This window comes from Arachis hypogaea, chromosome 9, assembly GCF_003086295.3.
Source record: "Arachis hypogaea cultivar Tifrunner chromosome 9, arahy.Tifrunner.gnm2.J5K5, whole genome shotgun sequence".
NCBI classification, from domain to species: domain Eukaryota; kingdom Viridiplantae; phylum Streptophyta; class Magnoliopsida; order Fabales; family Fabaceae; genus Arachis; species Arachis hypogaea.
In genome coordinates this window covers 108,250,686-108,272,974 of record NC_092044.1, presented here as the reverse complement: position 1 = coordinate 108,272,974, position 22,289 = coordinate 108,250,686, and the positions used below count along the sequence as shown (strand labels likewise).

At 36.5% G+C, this 22,289-nt stretch overlaps 1 long non-coding RNA gene and 1 pseudogene across 1 annotated transcript; both read right to left on the bottom strand.

Annotated features, from left to right (window-relative positions):
• Positions 1–15,386: 15,386 nt before the first annotated feature.
• On the bottom strand, positions 15,387–15,934 carry LOC112713064 (seed linoleate 9S-lipoxygenase-2-like; annotated as a pseudogene).
• A 4,019-nt stretch (positions 15,935–19,953) lies between these two features.
• LOC140175002 (uncharacterized) lies at positions 19,954–20,591 on the bottom strand. The gene is made up of 3 exons (XR_011865171.1): positions 20,478–20,591; positions 20,172–20,231; positions 19,954–20,036 (listed from the first exon to the last, which is right to left on the bottom strand). It is a non-coding gene; the product is annotated as an uncharacterized lncRNA (long non-coding RNA).
• Between the last annotated feature and the right edge of the window lie 1,698 nt (positions 20,592–22,289).

Here is a 22,289-nt window from a genome sequence, read left to right as displayed (position 1 = left end):
CTCCCCCACTACCACCACCCTAACCCCACCCAGATCCACTGGCATCCCCACCCCAACTAGAACCACCACCACCGCCACCCCACCCGGATCCACTCGCACCCCCTCCCCAACCAGAACCCCCACCGCCACCTCCTCCCCAACCATCTCCACCACCCCAACCCCAACCAGACCCGCCCCCACCATGCCCCCAACCCCCTCGATGACCTTGGTGGCCAATCCCACCATCATCTCCCCTGTCATCACCATCATCACCTCCACCACTGCCATCATCATCGTGATGCTCTGGATCCTCATCCATCCCAATAGCATCCTCGTGTCTTGCCCCAACAGGCTGGCTGTATCGAGTCCCCACACGCTCACGGGTCGCTCTCCGCCTATTGTCAGGCACATTTGGTCCTTGCTGCCTAGCAGGTGCAGCAACATGACCCCGAACTGGAGCATCTACGGGAACTCCACCCGCCCGAGGATCCATGAGTAGACGATCATGGGAAAGGAACCTACGTGCTACACGGAACCACCAGTCAAGATATTCAGCAGACGGATGGAGGTCTGGAACCAACTGAAAGGAAAGCACGCTCTGACGTCTCTCATCCCAACACTGATGCCATGTGGCGAATACCTCAGGAAACCACCTAGTGGGTCATCTACCATCCTTCGATAACAAGAAGTCGATGTTGATGGCTGGCTCTGGGATGTGCTGAACTCCCCCGAGCTGGGATAAAATCCTATCTACTTGATGCCACTCTATTGACGCAACGTATATCAACGCAGTGGTCGACTTCCAAAAAAGCGTGTGGTCAGGCCGGAGTATGTCAGGATGCACTACTTGGATCACCTCAAGACTGCTGTATGGCATCCAAATGAACTGCAACATGGAAATCAGTCAACATCCCCAACCGAGTATATGAAAACAGAAATGCAGTGAATAGCATTATAGACATTCAAACTTACATCATCGCCAGTCAGCCTATCTAATTTGTGTCGGGTAGCAATCACACGGGGTCCCTTCTCATCCGACGACGAAAGAAACCGACCCCACCTGCTCCATTACAAAGCGAACAGAAGTGAGCTTATAAAATATGATACAAACATGTGCATGACAATGATTATGCATCAAAATGATATACCTCGCAGCAAGCGGCCAGAGAATAGCATCAAACCCTCTAGGCCTGAATGCCGGGAAACGCCAAAAAATCCAAGACTGTAGTAGTGACAACGGTCCAGCGAGGTTCTTTACATTCCGATTTGCAACCCTACAGAGACACCTGTACAACCAAGACAAGGTGGCCGAAGCCCAACTGTACTTGCCGAGTCCATCGAGGTCTGCAACATACGGGAGCCACCGTAAGTGTACCCTGGCACCAGAATTATCCGTGAACAGCGCAGTGGACACAACATCATAATGTAACCCCGTGCATAGATCTGTACCGTCTCCTCTGATGCATGAGCGGGCAATACTCTGAACTTGTTCTTGAACCAAGAAAAAGAAACTGTGAAGTCATCGATGCAGTCATCCGGTGGGAGTTCACCAATTAACTCTCCAAACCACACCCATGCAGCCTTGCCACCGTCCATCAACTGCTCGAAGTCGCTGAGGCACCCACTCACTGCATGACCATCAATAGGAAGGCCAAACTGGTATGCCACATCTTGCAGTGTTACGGCACACTCCCCAAATGGCATGTGGAATGTATGCGTCTCGAGACGCCATCGCTCCACAAAAGCACTGATCAGTGGCTCATCAAGCTTGAACCAATAATCATTCAACTGAGCAACATGTAATAGGTTGGCACGATCTAAGTACGGGAGTATACGATCATGCAGTATCATCTTCTGTTGCCGATGCACGCTCCTAACGCATCGGGTTGGCTGAAAATACGCATACATAAGCACATCATTAATTCGGGTCCTTATACAGACACACATAGAAAATAACTTAGTCCAAGACAAATATCCAACTCACAGATAGCATCAAAATGGATATGTTCATAATAACATTTCATGTTCAATTCGACATTACCAATATAATGTAATAACCAAAAAATGCAGAACCGAACCGATCAAGTCACCGGGTTAATGGTTGAATCGATAATTCACCGGTTGAACCGATTGACCCGGTCCTATATTATTTAAAAAATAAATCATATAAAAATTTTTAAAAATAAAAATTAAAATACATATGTTCACTTATTATCCAACTTCAACATTTCTAAAAAAATTTGAAACTCAAGCGGTTCGATCGAACCAGTCTTACCGAGTGATATCAGTTTAAACCATTTTACTCCGGGTTTGACCACACCTAATCGATTCGGTTCGGTTCGGTTCGGTCAGCTTTGGTCCGGCCCGATCCATCCCAGTCCGGTCCGGTCTGGTCCTGTTCAGCTATTAATAGTAACAACAGCAAATTTTTTAATCATTCTGCCATCAGAACCATCACCCAGTCATTAGCGAATTCCATAATCTATTAAGAACACTGATTTCTAACGTCTTATACTAGACCAAAAACTAACTAAATCACTAAACATGGTATCCGGCAACGTCATAATAAAAAAATATTCTAAGATGCATATTCACCCTATACAATATCATCCAACATACTATATCATCCAACATATCAATGTACTTAACATACCCATGGCATCGACTCAACAACATTACAAAATTCAAAAACTTACCTCTTGATCTATAAATCCGGCAACATGCGCAATGTCGTTCAGGCGGTACATATCTCCTTGGTTAGCGGCCATTATCACCGCCAGACAGATTTCCAACTCCACCAGCCCGCCACCGGCGGCCCACTGCCACCACCCTCTGTGCCACTCAGACGCCTCTGTCCACCACCAGTTGCACCTCCGCCACCGGCTGGTCCCCATACCCGAAACACTTCTCCCCTCAAACTTCCTCTCCGGTGAACAATGGTGGCTCCCAAACCTCCTCTCACCCTTTACGCCGCAGCAACTGCAAATGTGACTCGTCCTTGGGTCCTTAGGGTTACTAACTTGGGCATAAATCGTCCCAACCCAGTTAGTGTTACAAACTAACACATAAATCGTCCCAGGCTAAAGAGGGTCCCAATAATGTATAAATCGTCACAGCTCAGTGTGATTTAGCCTATAAACACGTAAAACCTACAACCCTGGGACGATTTATACTCTTTTTGTAACCCAAGAGGCCCTGCCACGATTTACGTTTAATTTGGCTTACAAGTTAATGCATTAATCGTCCTAGGCTGAGATGATTCATGTTTTATATAACCCTATGCAGCCTAGGACGATTTATATAATAATACAAAAAGGGTAATCACGTTGCAGAATTTGTTTCAGGGGAATCAGGTAATTTTGAATCCAAACAGTTTATTTTAGTAAAAAACCCTAATTATAAATTAAAAAAATAGGCCATATTTAACAATGGCAACTATTGTTATTGTCTCTAAAAATACATAGGAACAAGGAATAAGTCATATTTAACAAGGATTTTTTAATTATAAATTTTAAAAAAATAACTATTTTCCGTGTATTTTTGTTGTCCGTGTATTTTTGTGTACTCCTATATACTGTTTGTAAATCTATATACTATTTTCTAGACAACGATATGGATTAAGGGCTTGTTTGGGTGAGCTTTTAAGAAAAGATCTTTTTTTGAGTTATCGTTTTTTAAAAGATCTTATAGAGAAGTAAAAGTAATTTTTTGTTTGGATATTTCATATAAAAAGGTCTTTTTATCTATCAATTATGTTTGATATAACAATATAAAAGTACTTTTTGTTTATTTATTACATGAAAAACATCTTTTTTTTAAGGAAAAAAGATCTTTTAAAAAAAATATAAATTACAGTTTCTCAAAATAGATCTTTTTTTTTATTTTACTAGTGCTTTTACTTTTACTACTAGAAATTTGCCAAACATGTTAAAAAATAAAAAAAGATCTTTTTTCATTGAAAAAAGATCTTTTTTTTTACAAAATAATGGCGCCCAAACATGCACTAAAAGTGCGTGTTTCAAAAAACTTGAATGGAGTTCGCCGGGGTTAGGCGAACTCTATAAAATCGGAATTAGGCGAATTTGCCAATTTTTATAGAGTTCGTCGGGGTCTGGAAAACTTGCTTAAATGCACAAAAAAAATTGTATTTAAAAAATTAAAGTCCAAAAATCATGTTTAAAAAAATAATAATTTTTTTATTTTATTATTGAAAAAAAATCCAAGAGAACTCCAATGGTTTAAGGTATATTATTTTACGAAATAAAAATTAATTTGCTCCATGAGTAAAGTTAAATAACCTAATTGTTATTAAGGGATAAATGATGAAATTGGTTCTTGAAAGATTACTCATTCTATAAATTAGTTTTTAAAAGATTTTTTTAATCAAATTTGTATTTCAAAAATTTTAAATTAATCGCGTTAGTCCTTCTATCATTTTCTTTGTTGACAGCGCCAAAATTTATTAACGTGACACAATAAGTGATACTACAACATATGTATAGGAGTTTTAATTGACTATTAGCATCATAAGTTTATGAAATTAGATCAAATCAAAATATAATTAGAAAAGACTAAGGAGAGCTTAAGGCATTGAAATTACTCAATTTGGGGTTGATTTAATTTGTTTTCATAATCTTATCATGGTAGCTGCTAATTAGGACTACTAACTATTTATTGTGGTGTCACTTAACATATCATGTCAACAAATTTTGACGTCATTCGCGACGGAAGTGACCAAAAGACTAAAATGACCAATTTAAAATTTTTAAAAGACGAATTTAATTAAAAATATTTTTCAACAACTAATTTAAAAAATAAATAATCTTTAAATAATTAATTTAACTATTTACTCTATTATTATTAAGATATTTAATTTAACTTATTAGGTCATTAATGTACTGAACTATTTCGTCCATTGAGAGACTAAATTAAATTTTATATCTTCATTATAATTAAGTATCAACTAGTCATCAATAGATCATAATGCAAGTTAATTATTAGATTACTAACAAAATAACTAAATTAATTTATAATTCAAAAGTTTAGACTAAATTGATTATTAAGAAGAATTTAGAGGTCAAATTAATTCTAATCTTATCTCATTATTTTATTTTTTTTAAAAATCCTCTAAAAATGGTATTTTTCTTTTGATAGTATTAGAGAAAAAATTAAAATTTATTTTGTTTAATATTTATTAATTATTACTAAAATTAATAAATACTAAATAAATAAATTCTAACCATTTTTAGTTAATTTTTTTTGTTATTAAATATTTTTTTTACTAGCTGCTCCAACTTATTAACAAATAAGCTATTTTAGTTTTATATATATTGTAAGCTGTTTTATAATTAGCACAACAAATGTCATTACTATCATTATAACAATACACAATAACAAATGTTAACATTTCAACAGTTTTTTGATAGATTACTTGTTATCTAGTAGAATTGATTAGTATCTTTAAGAGACATAGACACATATACAAATACATAAAGATACATAATTATAAAGATACACAAATTTTATAATATGTTTGATAATAATGTATAAAATATACATATAAATCAAATGTCAATTTTATTTTCTGCGTCTTTTGCATTGTCTTATACATTGATGATTTTAAAAATAATTAAAAATAAAAGGGTCAAATTTTGTGTCTTATGTATTATGTCTCCGTGACTCAATTTAAAAATAAATACTAAATACATGTATCTTATATATATATTTATACACCATCGTAGCTATTCAAATTCGTGTCTCACCAAATAAACGATAAACATATATTATCATGTCTAATAATTAGTGTCCATATCTCAACAAACAAACACAACCTAGCCTCACCCGTCGATATGTATGTACATATATGTGTAGGAAGTGGAGAGTATTATGCCACCTGTGACAAAGGAACGTGTAAACAGTGAAGGCATGACAGCTAGAAAGGTATTCACGACAGAACATAAGGATTTGGTGAAAGAAGGTGAGAAATGGATCAAAGAAACAGCTAGTTCTTGTAGTGTTGTTGCAGCCCTTGTAGCTACGATAACCTTTGCTGCTGCTTTCAGGTGGCAATGACCAGAACAAGGGATACCCAATCTTTTTGCATAAAAACCTATTTATGTTGTTTATAATATCAGATGCATTGTCACTCTTCTCTTCCACAACTTCGCTGCTTATGTTTCTGGGGCTCCTCACTTCTCGCTATGTAGAAGATGATTTTCTTAGGTCACTGCCTACAAAGTTGATAATAGGTCTTTCCACCATGTTCTTCTCTCTTGCAACCATGATGGCTGTCTTTTGTGCCGCTCTTTTCCTGATGCTCTGAGGCCGATCATGGATTGTCATTCCCGTCACCCTGCTTGCCTTCGTTCCAGTCACTTTATACATTTGGTTGCAGCTTCCATTGTTAATTGTGATCTTTAAGTCAACATATGGGGCATGCATCTTTGATAGAAATGTTAAGTCTTGGCTTTGAGACTACAAGTTAGCTAGTTAAGTAGCTAGTGTGGTGTTGAACTTTGAGTTCTTATTTTGTTTGAGCACTTCAATATAGGTTTGTTGGTCTCCTACTGAGTCGACAAGGTGTGAAACCCAAAACTCAGTTTGCTTCTTTACTTTAATAACAAAATTGCAGCATTTATATAAAGGGAGCCACTTCCATCAAGATGGAAAAATTATCTTTTTTTTAAAGATACTTTATATCTATCAATTATCTATGAGTAAATAACCATTTGTACCCACGAAAGATACAAACGCTGACAAATATAACCATAGAAGTAAGAAACTCACCTTGTAACCACAGAAGATGACCTCCGTGTGCCAGAAATACCCTGACCTTGGTTTCGCACTTGGTCCGTTAATATCCGAACCTACGTGGCAACAAAACCACTCCAAACCTATCTACGTGTACCCCTTTTTTTTATTAAGAAATAGAAAAAAAAATCCTTACACTCTCTCTGTGCCCTAGCAGAGCTCCATTGTTGTCACCACTCACCACTGCCATTCCAAATCGAAGAAGAAGACCGGAGCACCTCCATTTCGCAACAGAGATATTTCTCCAGTTTAATCAAGTCGTTGCTTCACCACCCGCAGGCCACTATTGTCTGCATCTTGCCGTCCACACTACCCGTAGTCCACCATTGTTGTATGCATCTCGTTGTCCACTATCCATAGCCCACCATCGTTACTCCATAGAGAACAGAGGTATGTGATTACCAGTTTTTCCATCTTAGAATGTTTTCAGAATTTTTGGGTTAGGGTTAGATTTTCAATTGCTATGTTGTTGTCTGTAATTACATGGGATGGTACATTATATCTATACTGTATTGATTGCAGGGATGGCCACTGTGCATATTACTCTGTGTATTAATCATAGGGGGAGATTTGAGCGAGGTCCATGTGGGAAGCTTGGGTATGTTGGTGGGGAAGTAACAGAGATTGAGAGGGTTAATGTGGATACTCTCAATAGATTTTTCATAAATGATTTGCTAAGGGACATTGGATATACATCCATTACTGATTTTTATTGGCTAGAACCTGGTAAGGAGCTTGATAATGGGTTGAAATTGTTAAGGGTTGATATGGACATAGTTAAGTTATATGAGGCTGTTGTGAAGAATGGTAACAGAATTTACTTATACACAGAGCACCCTGTAAATGATCCTGTTATTGTTGAAGAGAATATTACTCCATCAAAGGTGAGATTAAAGACTTGTGCTAAGAGAAATTCAACTCCAAAGAAGACTCCAAGAAGAAGACTTATGGATGGTGAGGTCCAGAATAGGAAAGATGTCCATGAAGCAAGCAGCCAGATTGAGGTTGAGTCCCAAAAGGAGGATGTTGTTAATGTGGCCCGACAAATATCTCCAGCAAAATAGATATCTCAGCCTCCCACAACACCTGTGCAAACAGATGAGGCACCTTCCAATCAATCACAGCCTTCACAAAATCCCATTGAAGAAGAGCAGCAACCAATACATACTGCTGGTTCAACATCTCCAAGTGCAGTTTTTGTCTCATTATCTAGTGAGAACGAGGCCCAAGCAGCTGAACAAGTAACCCAATACATTCCACAGCCATATAGAAACCCACTTTTACAATCAAACCCTGAATCAGACCCAGTCCCACCATCTGATACTAACAGTACTCCTCAGAACAATCAGACCAACACAGATGAGCAAGTTGAGGAAAGACCTAAGGTGAGCAAGAGAAGATCAGCAAAAAGGCCTCCCCAACTGGACAATCCTTCATACACAATCCCGATCCTGACAAGCCTCCATCCATCTATGTGCCTGTTGAGTCAGAAGAAATTTCAGATGAAAATGCTGGATACCATTGTTATGAATCCGAATAATTGAGAAGCATAGCAAGTGATGAAGATGCTGATCAGCCTCTAGTCTTTCCTCAAAGCAATGCTGATGCTCCTGTTAGCCAAGTTCGGTTGGAGTTGGGGATGGAGTTTGAAACTCTCAGCCATTTTAGGAAGGAAGTTCAAAAGTTTAACATCAACCTTGGAAGGAGCATATTCTTTCCTCGATGTGACTCAACTAGAAGCAAAGCAATTTGTTATGATGAGGAATGCCCGTGGCAAATATATTGTGCTAAGAGGTCATTTCCCTTGAGTTATCAGGTCAAGACGTTTGTCAATGAACACGCTTGCAGCAGAGATAACCATTGTAAGTCAGCTAACGGAAAATGGGTTGTAGATGAATTAGAAGAGAGAATAAGAGTCCAACCAAATCTGACAGTAAGGGAGGCTGACCAATTTTTCAGAAATGAGTATGATGTGCTGATTAATGAAAGAAAAATCTATAGAGCGATGGGCAAAGCAAAGGAGAGGATAGAGGGTTCTGAGATTGCTCAATATGCTAGGCTCCGTGATTACACAAATGAGATACTGAAAACTAACCCGGGGTCCACAGTGAGGATACACACTAATCCACAACCTAATTCAAACTCTCTGTTTCTCAGAATATATGTATGTTTTGAAGCTTGTAAAAAGGGATTTCTTGGAGGATGCAGACCATTTATAGGATTAGATGGGACTTTTCTCAGAGGGTACTTTGGGGGTCAGCTACTTACCACCATAGGTCAAGATGCAAATAACCACATATACCCTATTGCCTATGCCATTGTTGAGTCTGAGAACAAAGTCAGTTGGAAGTGGTTTTTAGAGATACTAGAAGAGGACATTAGAGATTTCAGAGCAAATGGATTTAACTTCATGTCAGATATGCAAAAGGTACCTAATACATTTAAGAATTTAGTAAGTTAAAATATTCTTCATATATTTTGTTAGTGATTAATGATGAGTGAATTGTTAGTGATTATTTGGAGTTGGAAAACCTAGTAGGGATTAATGAATTTTTGTGTTTGAATCCTGTATTATTCATCTGTGTTGTTATTCAACCTCTTACAAGTTCTACATATTGTTGTATCAGTTAAAAAAGAAGCAAAAATACTAAATATGATTGTATAAATTTAAATTATTGTCTCTATTTGAGGAGTACATGGGAGTACACAGTGATACGTACTCTTGAAAACTCATAAAAATTGAGATAAAATGATATGTTAAAATTATTATTTATTTAATTATGTGTGACATAATATTGAGTTGAGTTGTATTTCTCTTGAATTACTTGGATATGTATTAATCATCTGTGTTGTTATTTAACTAGTATTTTTGGTTTAATTGTTATATATGCTTGTGTTGTTAGGGATTAATACCTGTCCTATCAGAGATGTATCCAGGAGTCAACCACAGATTTTGTGCCATGCATATATGGCAAAATTATAGAAAAAAGTGGAATGACTTACAAATGAAAATGTGTATGTGGGCATGTGCCAAGGCGACCACTACCCAAGATTTTGATGCTGCCATGGAAAGGCTTAAGAAAATCAACGTTCGAGCTTGGGAATACTTAGACAAGATCAAACCCAAGCAATGGAGTAGGGCTCATTTTAGTGAATACCCAAAGGTGGACAACTACACGAATAATAATTGCGAGGGATTTAATAGTAAGGTTAAGAAGATGAGAGGAAAACCCATCATCACCATGCTTGAAGAAGTTAGATGCTATGTCATGAGAATTATAGCATGAAATAAGAAAGCACTAATTTGGATACAACGAAAGATTAACCCCTACACAATAGAGCAGACTTGAGAGGGAGAAAAGAGAAAGCAATAAATGGAGACCTCTGCCAACTGGAGACGATGTTGGAAATGTGTACGAAGTACAATGTTTACTGGTAAAAGTTAGTGTGGATTTAGGCAAGGGAACATGCAGTTGTAGAGTGTGGCAACTAACTGGCCTACCATGCAGGTATGTATGTGCTGCCCTAGCTTATCAAAACAGAAGACCTGAGGAGTTTGCCCATAACTGGCTAACGATGGGCGCATACAATGCAACCTATCAATATTCAATGCTTCCAGTTCCAAGCCAAGAGTTTTGGGAGAAGCTAGATACATTGCCTATTCTGTCACCTCGCTATAAGAAACCCATTGGGAGACCTTCCCTTAAGAGAGACAAGAGAAATGATGGTCCTACTGAGATCCCCGACCCTCATAGAACGAAAAGAAAATATGGAACTATTATCTGCAAATACTGTCTGCAGGTATCTTCTTTAATCATTGTGCAATTTACATTATAACAATTTCCTATTTTATGTGCATGTAACTATATTGTCTGCAATTAAAATGATGTTATTATGATTTCCTATTTCTATTGTAGCCGGGTCAAAACAAGAGAAGTTGCAAAAAGAGGAAAGAAGCAATGGCTAGTGGGAGTGGTGCACCTCAGGAGCATGTAAATGCGGGGGATGAAGATCCTGATGTTTTGGCAGAAATGTATTGGGAGAAAACTTTGGAAGCTACAAATGCTGAGGCAGCAGCAGCAGGCACTAGTGAGGGAAGTGGTTTAGCAGCCCCACAAGCTGCAATTGTAAGTGCCATTTCATTTCATTTGTCATTAACTATGTAACATTATGCAATCACTAATCTATTGCTTCTTGTATCAACTCTAGGAAACTCAACCAAATCCCCCACCGAACCCTACAATAATAAAAAAGCCTGCTAAAAGGAGAAGTGTTAAGAGACCTCCTCCAACTGTTCCACCATCTACCAGACCTCCCTCTACCAACCCTCCCACAACTAACTCAGAAACAACACCAATGGTTACACCTCAAACAATGAAAGGTGCTAGTGTTGGAACAACCACACGTTTTATGCAGTTTATGCCTACACCTGGTGCAACTATTAGAGACAGAGGAACAACGGTCAGAGGCAGAGGAATTTCTAGTGGACCCAGTAATGTTGTTTCAAGCGGGAGCAGCAACTCAACTCCAAAATCATAGTTGTTTAGTTGATGAAAACCAATTATTTTGATGTACTTCTTCAATCTTGTTTTAATCTGAATTAGACTTTTAGGCTTGTTTTTTTTGGTATGTTTCATGTGATCAAGAGAGATGACAAACTCTTCTGTTTCATTCTGTTGTTATGATGTTCTGAGCACAGTCTATAGACTCTTTAATTTTATTTTGGTAATATGAGGTACTTTTTAACAAATACTACACTCTTGTGTTTCTCTGTGAATCCACAATGTATCACAAGCTGAAATTTGTTTTAACCTTTAAAGACAGTGTTATAGAATTATAAACTTGTGTTGCAGATTTTTACCACAAGAATTAATACATGACAAATGCACATTTTAGACAGCATCTCATTAATCTTACAGGACCTGTTTAGTCAAATAAAGCAAATACACATGATTATCTATGCCATCTAATTAATCATTCATGACTACTCCTATCAAATATAACAAACTGAATTGGTTCAAACTAGTTTGTCATTCTTAACAACAAACAATGTTCATAAACAACAATCTCTAGATTACATTAATCCTATATTTTCATCACTAAATACAAATTACAAGTTAAACAAAACACAGCCACCACTGCTATAGTTACAAGCAACACTCTACTTGTTCTAACTTCGCCCCTGAGTTTTTTCATTTTCCTTGCAATCATGGAGAAGCTTTCTTGATTCTCCCTTTTAACTGCAGTGATTGTCAACCCATCTTCACATATTGTATAACAATGCTCTGTATTTCTTTTAGCTAATGATCTTGCAAGACCTTCCCAACCTTTTTCGATCTCATCCACCCACATAAAGTATTTGCAGTCTCTTGTCTGGAAAATCAAAATACCCATACCCATCCAACTGTCAACGAAAATAAAAAAAATGGAACCTTCACAAAAAAAAGGAAAAAGAAAGATGTTAAGCCATTACCTTCCAGAGAGGACATCGAATGAACCATCTATTTGGGTTTGTTACCGTGCCAGATTCCATTAATGCAACCTCCAGTCCACAAAAGCATCTCCCATCAAGCTTCTTTTCCTTCTTCTTCCTCGAACTCGTAGTATTGCTGCAACTTACATTACCTATAGCAGAGTTACATTTGCGCAGAGACATGGCCAGGGGTTAGAGGATTTTTCTTTGTCAGTGTTCGTGTTTAAAGAAGAAACGAAAAAATGATTTCAATTTCTGGGTTAGGATAAACATTGGAGAAGAAAGGAACAAGAAAGGCATGCTAGGGTTTCAGTTTTTGTAGAGGTATACGTTCGATTACACGTAGATAGGTTTGAAGTGGTTTTGTTGCCACGTAGGTTCGGATATTAACGAACCAAGTGTGAAACCAAGGTCAGGGTATTTCTGGCACACGGAGGTCATCTTCCGTGGTTACAAGGTGAGTTTCTTACTTCTATGGTTACATTTGTCAGCATTTGTATCTTTCGTGGGTACAAATGGTTATTTACTCATTATCTATTGACATGTGGTATAGTAATTAGATATGATTTAATATGGTTGGTTTTTTATCAAAATTGGTAACCCATACCGATTTATATAAACCAGACCAGATTATGCTTAATATATATATATATATATATATATATATATATATATATATATATATATATATATATTTAAATTTGAAAATTCTATCCCCTTCCTCTTTTGTCCCTTTTTCAGTGTCAATGAGCTTGAGCTCTCTCGTATCTCTCACTGGCTCACCGGCTCCGGCACTCAAACTCTCTCGTGCTCTCGTCTTCGGCCTCTCTCACTATCTCTGGTCTCGCACTCAAGCTCCCTGGCGCTCTCTGGGTCATCAGTTGCGCTAGTCGTCGCCGGCGGCAGAAGCAACAAGTCCCGGAACTGGTCGTCGTCGCGCACTCTGTCCCGTTACCGTCTCGCTCTCAGTCGCGCTCCTTCCCTTGCGCTCGTCCTCGCAGGTGGCAGAAGCAGTAGGTCCTGGGACTGATCGTCGTTGTGGTCTTCTTGCTTCGAGTCTCGCCGTCAGCTTCCTCCCCACCGTCAGCTTCCACCCTGCCATCAGCCAGCTTCACGTAAGAAGAAGCTGGTCCTGATTTGTGAGTTCCAACTCCTCTGTTCTTTAGAAAATTTTTATTAGTATTATTTTAGCTATTTTTGTTTATTGAAAACGTTAGAAAGTTAATGTCTAACAAGAAAATTCTCGAAGACTTCCTAAGTGTATACTTGAATTAAATAAAATTGACAAAATAATATTGCATCATTATCAACTCTTCTAATTTAATTAATCCTTCCATAAAATAAAAAATCTGATTTGATTGTTGTTCTAGTTACGCTATATTCCTCCTAATTTGGATTTGGCATTGTATTGCTTAGCTGAACGATTAATCAGTCACTTAAAAAGAATAAAAAGGGGAAATAACTAAGCCATGCTTGGTTGCGTATTGTTCACTCATGGTTGGGTGTTGCTCTGTCGATGCAGCAAATATTTGATCGGACAAGGATATATCTTACTGCTTACAAACGTTAGATACAAAGCAGCAACGTTCAAGAATTGATAGGAAAATTCATTTGCAAAATAATAATTTTGCTTGTCAATAACTCTTTATGGCTAAGATACATGAATTTAGTAAAGTGAAACAGGGAAGAGGGGAGGGGTAAAAGCAATAACTCACTACGCCCTAAAGAAAGTCCCTCTCCATTCAAAGGCAACCTGAAACTTGCGGGTGCATGCAGCAATGTGCGGATAATCGTCCTGCTTGTTGGATCTGTCAACTAACAACCGACGATTTCTGCAGCAGAAAAAAGAAAATATACCTTTTTAGAGATAGGTGTCATGTAACATGTGATAGAGTGATAAATTAAAAGCAAAGTTTGAACTTTATACCCATTGGATCAGTAAGATAGCAGTTAGAGCTTGGAGACCTTATCAATAATTCTCCATCATTTTTTTGAAGTGCTGCTTTGGTGCTGCATATGCAAACAATGGAATCATAGAAATTATATAAGATATCCTAACCCAATCCTACCCAATCCTATCAAAATAAGTATAGACAGGGGAACTGAAGCTAATTAGAAAGTACACTGAACTCGGTATCGATTTACTAAGTTTGAGACCGTGGAGACTGACGACCCAGAGAGCGCCAGGGAGCTTGAGTGCGAGATCGGAGACAATGAGAGAGGCTAAAAATGAGAGCGGGAGAGAGCTTGAGTGCCAAAGTCGGTGAGCCACAGTGAGAGAGACGAGAGAGCTCGAGTTTCACAACTAGAATATTGCTTATTACAGACAGATTTGGTCTAATATTACAGATGGATTTTTGGTTATCGACGAAATTACTGACGGATTTTGTCCCCCTGTAAAAGCCTCGTCAGAAATTATTTACCGACGGATTTTTTCCGTCGAAAAATTACTCACGGATTTTTACCAATTACCGACGGATTTTCCCTCTGTAAATTCTCCATCCATTTCCCTTAGGCGTCGAACTTTCTGACGGATTTTCCGTCGATAATTACAGACCGATTTTTCGACGGATCTTCCGTCTGTAATTACAGACAGATTTTTGACGAATTTTCTGTCTGTAATTACAGACAAATTTTCCGACAGATTTTCCGCCTGTAATTACAAACAGATTTTCCGACGAATTTTTCGTCTGTAATTACAGACAGATTTTTCGACAGATTTTCCGTCTATAATTATAGACAGATTTTTCGATGAATTTTTCGTCGATAATTAGAGTCTTGAAAACCACTCCAAACTCTAAATACAGACAGAAAATCCGTCTGTAAATCTGTCTGTAAGATAAAATAGAATTTTTTTAAAAATTTTTAACTACAAAATAAATCTATTTTCATACAAAATAAATATAAATTTAATAAATACAAAATTTTATCTAATTTGTATTTGAATATTTATAATATTTTAAAAAATAAACAAATTCATCGTATTATCAAACTAAAAGAAAAGTACTATAAACAAGCAACTATTTTAATACAATTATTGGAAACCAGAAATAGATTATTCAAATATAATCGAGCACGTTACAAACACACCACACATTATTATTCATTATATTATTCCATGCATTTAGATAGAGATGTTGTTTGGAACTCCTAAAAGTCAACCCTTCATTGCTAGTAGGATGAAGCAGAGTGTATGGCAATTCAACTGGCCCAATTCTATTACTCAGTCTCCCATCTTTGTTCTTCTGTTAGCTTCTCCTCAATCTCACTCAATTTGTTCCTAAATCTCTGAAATGCTTGTAATGCTCTTGAATCAAATGTCCAATGTGGATTATTCCTCTCTCCAAGATACACATCATCAGAAGCATGCTTTGATAAGATTTCTATGGTTGTAAGGTCAATGAGAGTCTCTAATTTCGGTGTAATTGTTCTCAGATAAGCCTTTTGGTGACTCTTCACCATCTTTTCATACTCAGCAGTGCCTTGTTCAGGAAGCAATCTTCTGCTAAGTGTTGGACGGTGTATAAGCCCTCCATATGGATACTGTCCAAAATTAATGGCTGCATGGAGCGCCGACGCCGTCCATATTATGGTTGTGCATGATTCAACTAACTCTTTAACTATCTGCATCTTTGTCCACCATGGCTTATCTTTCAAATCACCATGACCTACCTCAACAGTTTCTTTCCACCAATTTTGGAGTTCAAGGTCTTTTTTGAGATCATTGTCTGTTGGATAGAATAATGAGACATAATCTTGAACCCAGAATGGCAAACCATATCTCTAGTCCATCAACAGCATAAGGGTAGTCTTCTATTACAAGACGAATTCCATAAGGAGAAGATGAATCCTCCACTGCCATTCCTCTAAATCATCCAAAATATAAAACATGTTACTAAGATCAGTTTATGTTTATAATTGAATGAAGAGTTACACCACACTAGTAATTATTAATAAGGGGAATGAACAATGGTTGAACACAAACTCAAACAAAGACTAAATCAAGCACCTTTTTTTTTTCTATTGTTTGAACACGTTTTCCATGCAAATGTGAAACTAAAAAAATACCTAAGCAAATTTGTACTAGGATAAAAAATATAATTAAAAAAAATAATAAAAAGACACCCTTTTTCTTCAAAACTCTCTCCCCCTATCTCACACGCATTTCTTATTCTCTTTTGTTTTTCTCTCTTAGTATATAACTCCCTATGTAGCTGAATATTAGAGTAGGCAAACTATAGAGAGAAAATTGAAAAGGAAATGGGGAAATAAAGGGTTTAAAAAAGAAAGAAAATAAAGAAGAGAAGAAAAAAAAGGTGAATGAATCTCTATGCAGATTCTCACTTCCTAAGCTTTACCATGTTTGGTTCTTGGATTCTCTTACAGGCTTTTTTCTTTCTTCACTGCACTTTCAACAATTTCCACACTACTCTAGAAAGAAAAACTAAAACAACAACCTTCTACTCTCAATTCATAAACCCTTTAATTTCCATCTTCTTCTTCTTCTTCTTCTTCTTCTTCTTCTTCTTCTTCTTCTTCTTCTTCATTCTCTGATATATATGATTATTCCTGCTCACAAACACTCACACAAACCCTTTCAACCTCACACACCCTTTGGTATGTTTTTCCTCTATCTGCTTTTTTATGCCTTTAATTGGATTCAGTTGACGGCCAAGGGCAGGTGCTAGTGTAGTATGTATTACATAATTCACTACAAAGTCATACAACAAATGATGGATAATAACCACATTCCTGGATTTTCTTCTAGTAATTAATCGCTAACTAGCAACTGAAATACACATAGACTAAAACATAAATACCTCTTCTATGGCCTTATACTTTTGAGCCTCAGTTAACTTGAAGGCTTTGTTTTGACCCTGGCAAGTGGCCAATTCCTTGCTCTTTTCTGCAATAAACATTCTCTTCTTATTCTTTTTGGTGTGTGCAAATAAAAAAGAACAACAAACTAGAAAATTACAGTGAACCATATGGACACATAAAGAGCATATTGCCTACTATAAAATTAATCCTCATACAAGTTCTGAACAGAGCAGTAAACATCAAACATATGCAAATGGACACATTCTATTAAAATGGGCGGGACCAATTGGAGTTCATGATCACTCTTAACTTCCTCAATGGATGTTCTCAAAATGTATAGTTGCAATCATGCTCACCCTTAACTAGTACTTTAGAACAAAGATTGACAACTATTGTACCTTTATTGGAATTGTAAACACACATGTTGATTTAGATAATCAAATTCTTTTCGAAGAATTTCTCTGTACAAAGAAGCCAATTCTTGAAGCCACATTCTTTAGCATGCATGAATAAGCAAATAATATTTTGAAGTTTTGGCTAAAGATTAATGAATGCTAAATATGAGATAAGTTTTGGCTAATTTTTAATATAAAGAAAATCAAAACAAATCGGATATTCCAACTGCTTAAGGAGCACTGCAGCTTCAGCTCTCTTTTGTATTGATTCAGAATTTGAAAATAGCTTCCCCTGGTTAGAGGGGGGAAAAGTCTAATTATAGCATCAGTTATCCTTTCCAATAAAACAGTAGAGATTTTAAGTTAATTGTAATCTATATACTTTTAAGTCTTAGCCATGTTTGGAAGGATAGCTAATGTAAAACCTAACTGCATCTGCATAAGCTTTCGATTTGATGCACTTGTTAAGTCTATCAGGCAGATCATATATGAACTATTCTTCAACAAGGATGAAAAATATGTGAGCCATATTTCTAGAACATATAATCATGCAATATTAGAAGTACAAAAAGTTGTATCACCAAGCTAAAATACATGGAAACATAAGTATTGCAGTCAACTAAAACGGAGACCATATCTAACATTTTCATCTAAAAGCATGAAGAAAAAAAATTCTGCTAATCAACCATTATAACAATTGCTGCCTACAGGCTATGGAAGTTAATGCATTGTTGCATACAGGATGAAAAATTTAAGTAGGATGTCCCCTGAATATCCTTGATACCTTATCTATATGACCTAGGCCATAAGGTAGTGTGTGGTTAGGATGTGTTTGATTAGAGACAGGTACAAAAAAAAGTTTGTACTTTCAAAAATTGAAAACATGACAGGGGGATATAACTTTCAAATAATATCCTAACCATGATACAAATCACGCTGCCTTATGATCAATACATGAGATTGCTTGCATGTCTGAATCCATAATACATTTACAGCATGCAATGTTGAGAGACTCAAGCTTTTTCAGACCTGTATTAATTTTTAAAACAAACAAATGAAAGGAAACTATCTGTGAGAATATAGTATATGCTCTCTAACAAAAAGGGTCCACAAATAAAGAGACAATGAGGATTGGCTCAACAGCTATGATCGCACAGCATTCCCTTATTGATCTTGATTTCTTGTAGGTTGGCAGTTGATCTGTAAGCCATTGTTACTCCTTGGGGCATGGTGATACCATTGCCATGACTTAGTGGCCTACCAGCCTGCCATACAGCCAAAGCACTAATCTTTTTTGTACCGAAAAAGGGGCTCCTGATAAGAGAGTAGCACCTAGCCTAGCCATTAACTGTAGGCTAGAAAACTAACCAGAAGCCTTCGAACAACATAACCAATAATAAAATAAATGCCTCGACTAAAGCTATGTATTCAAAGAATACAATGAGACTAGATAATTCAAGATATAAATCAATAAGAAACTAATAGTTTGGTGCTAACACTAAAGAAGAATAATCCATGTAAATTGTAAAGAAACATCTAGTTAGACATAAAGAACCTCACCTCCCACGTCGCTATACCCTTCATGTAGCCAAGAAGACATTCAAATTCTGTTTTCGATATCTTTAACCAGAAAATGAAGAATGTTGGAACCAAAACATATGCATGAAATTCTCACAGCCAACAAGAATGGCAATGGAGGCAAGTGGATTAAGGGACAACACCAATAAAATCAAACGGGATGAAAATATCATATCGTCATCTAATTTTTTCAGTTTCATAGCTTTAATATAGAATTTCTGAAAACAAAGTACAGAAATAAATCAAATGGATGAAAAATATAAAACACAATCATATGTGAATTGATTTTGGTATCATTTAGGGTGGCAGATCAACATAATTTCACTATTTCATCTATAGAATTTTTTATTTTCATTTTTTTCAATTCTATGTTAAAAATTGTTCAGCAGCCAAAAATTGGAGAAGGATACAAATCATCTTTGTTGAAGCTAGAATCCGGCATAGGAGCTAAAATCTCTCCTTCTTCTTCTTCTTCCTATCCTCTTCATCCTCAAAATCGGAGCTAATTCCCAAAAATAGAAAATTCTCAATCCAACAAAACAAAGGAAGGAAAAAATTCAAAGTAAAAATGGAAAGAGGAGCGAGAAGAGGAAGTAAGAAGCACCTTGAACGTAGTCGTAGCTGCTCTTGAGACGATCTTCGAGTTCAAGTAAATTGGAGTGGTTTTTCTTGAAACTAATAGATTTACCATAAAAAACTATTCCTTGATTATTTATATGCCAGTCTAAGCTTCAATTCTTCAGGAATTTCAGCACTATCCTCCTAGGATGCTTCAATTCTTAATAATCCTTATTCAATAAAATGAGGAAACTAGGAGGTTGATTCAAGAAAACCAATTAAGAAGACAGCTATAATAACTGCATTTTAATACAAGATAAACAGAACGAGTGCAAACTTACAACAATGAGTTTTCCAGCATTTTCAAGCCTCTTTGCAATCCTAATTGCAGCAGCTGCAGCAGCACCAGATGATATCCCCACCTGCAATTCATGTTCATCAAAAACACATAATAACATTAAAAAATATTCTCTTTAAATCATGCAAGTAGAAAAGGCTAGCATCTAAACAAATTTGGAGGGGGATCCCCTTTGAAATATATTTTCAGGGGAACTTACCAACAGACCCTCTTTCAATGCTAGAAGTTTCGCAGTTTCAATAGCTTCTTCACTAGAAATCTACAAAAACAAATAATATTATGTGTCACCATCAATCCCTGAGTGAAAAAAAAAAGTACACAGGACTGTCACATCACATTACTAGGTCAAATTATCAGAACTCCTGGCCCTGTCTATGTAATGATTTAAGGTCCTTCTGGTATTCCCAAGGAAAAGTTGCATCAGATTATTACACATAAAAACACAAACACACACACACACACAAACTAAACACACATTATTTAAATTAAAAAATAGATGACTTACTTGGATAACTTCATCAAGTAAATTGACATCCAAAACACCAGGGATGAAGCCAGGACCAATTCCTTGGATCTTATGAGGACCTTGTACACAAACAATGCATTTGTCAGGGGACTGATAACTAGAAAAGGCATTTGATAAGTTTCAATACAACCATATAGATGAATGTAGACTAAAAGGTTAATAGAAAGTAGAACTCAATAAGCAACTGCAATCTCAACATCTGGATCCTTTTCTTTTCGTTCTTTAATAACTGCATATGAAAATCATGTAAATAATTTAAAGCTCATACCTTCCAAGAAGAACCTCTGAATTTATAGCACCTAGAGCAAGCTGAAACAAAGAACACAGTTTATTAACATCAACTGATATTTGTCAAAGTACTTAGATTTATGAGATGGTTTATGATATTGATAGGGCACAAAATTATTGTTGATAATCTCATTCTAATAAGTCATAGAGTAATTTCAATCTATGTAATTAGCACATTGCATTTCATGAACTGGTATTTATAATACCTTCAAATGCAAAATTCAAACAACGTATGAACAAAACGAAAGTGGAAAAGATCGAGTTTTAGATGTAACAATAACGTATGAACATTTGAATTCAACAAAAAAAATATAGATCAATAGCAATTCCAGAATCTAAAATAGATAAAGACGTACATGTAGGTTTCAGATCTGGTGACATGATGACTCGATGAGGCTGTGAACGGCAGAGGGAGACATAAGCTGATAGGCAACAGAGGGAGCTCGTGCAACGCGAGCAGCAGAGGAGGGAGCTCATGCAAGCGAGCGGCGGTGGAAGGAGTTCATGCAAGCGAGTAGTGACGGAGGCAGCTCGTGCGACGCGAGTGGCGACAAAGCAGAAGCGACCGAGAAGTCACATTTTTGCCCTATTTTCAACTCGAATCAGAGAGAGAGAGAGAGAGAGAGAGAGAGAGAGAGAGAGAGAGCAAGCTTAAACGAATGATCGGAGAAGATGAATGATGATTTTGCATTGAATGAAGTTTCATCATCGAATATGGCGTGTTTCATCAGGACTGGACCTAATTAAAATTTCCGAGGGATTTATTAGAAGATTTAGATTACAAAGGGATTTTTTTGTCATCATAGTTTCAAATTTTAATTTTAATTTTATCGACAAAATTATCAAGGAATATTAGTATCTGTCGGTAAATTTTGTGAAATTTTTTTTTGTTTTTTACCGACGGAAAATTTGTTGAAAATCCGTCGGTATTTTTGACAGAAAAATTCTGTCGGAAAAATTTATCTGTAATTTGTTTTTTCTAGTAGTGTTTAGTGACACTGTAAGCAAAGGACAAAAGAAGAAGGGAATATAATTTTCAAATATATATTTTTTTAAGCATAACTCGGTCCGGTTTATATAAATCGGTCTGGGTTACCAATTTTGATAAAAAAAACCAACTATATTAAACCAAATCTAATCATTATATCACATGTTAATAGATAATTGGTAAATATAAGGTGTCTTTAAAAAAAGATGATTTTGTCATCTTGATGGAAGTGGCTCCCTTATATAAATTGGAGTTGTAAAGAAACTCCCCGTTGAAAGCGCTAATTTCTAAAGAGGTCCTCGAACTGCCTTCGTACACTGAAATTGTATTTAAATTTCTAATTGTACTATTTACGATTGAGATCGACAAAAGTGTACCACGTTAGTCTTTTGCCTATTTTCTATTAATAACATGCTAACGTGACTTGATAACGTGAATTATTAATGACATGTGTCATTTTATGGTTTAACCATGTGTAATGATACGATGATGTGTTAATTAATGACACATACGCA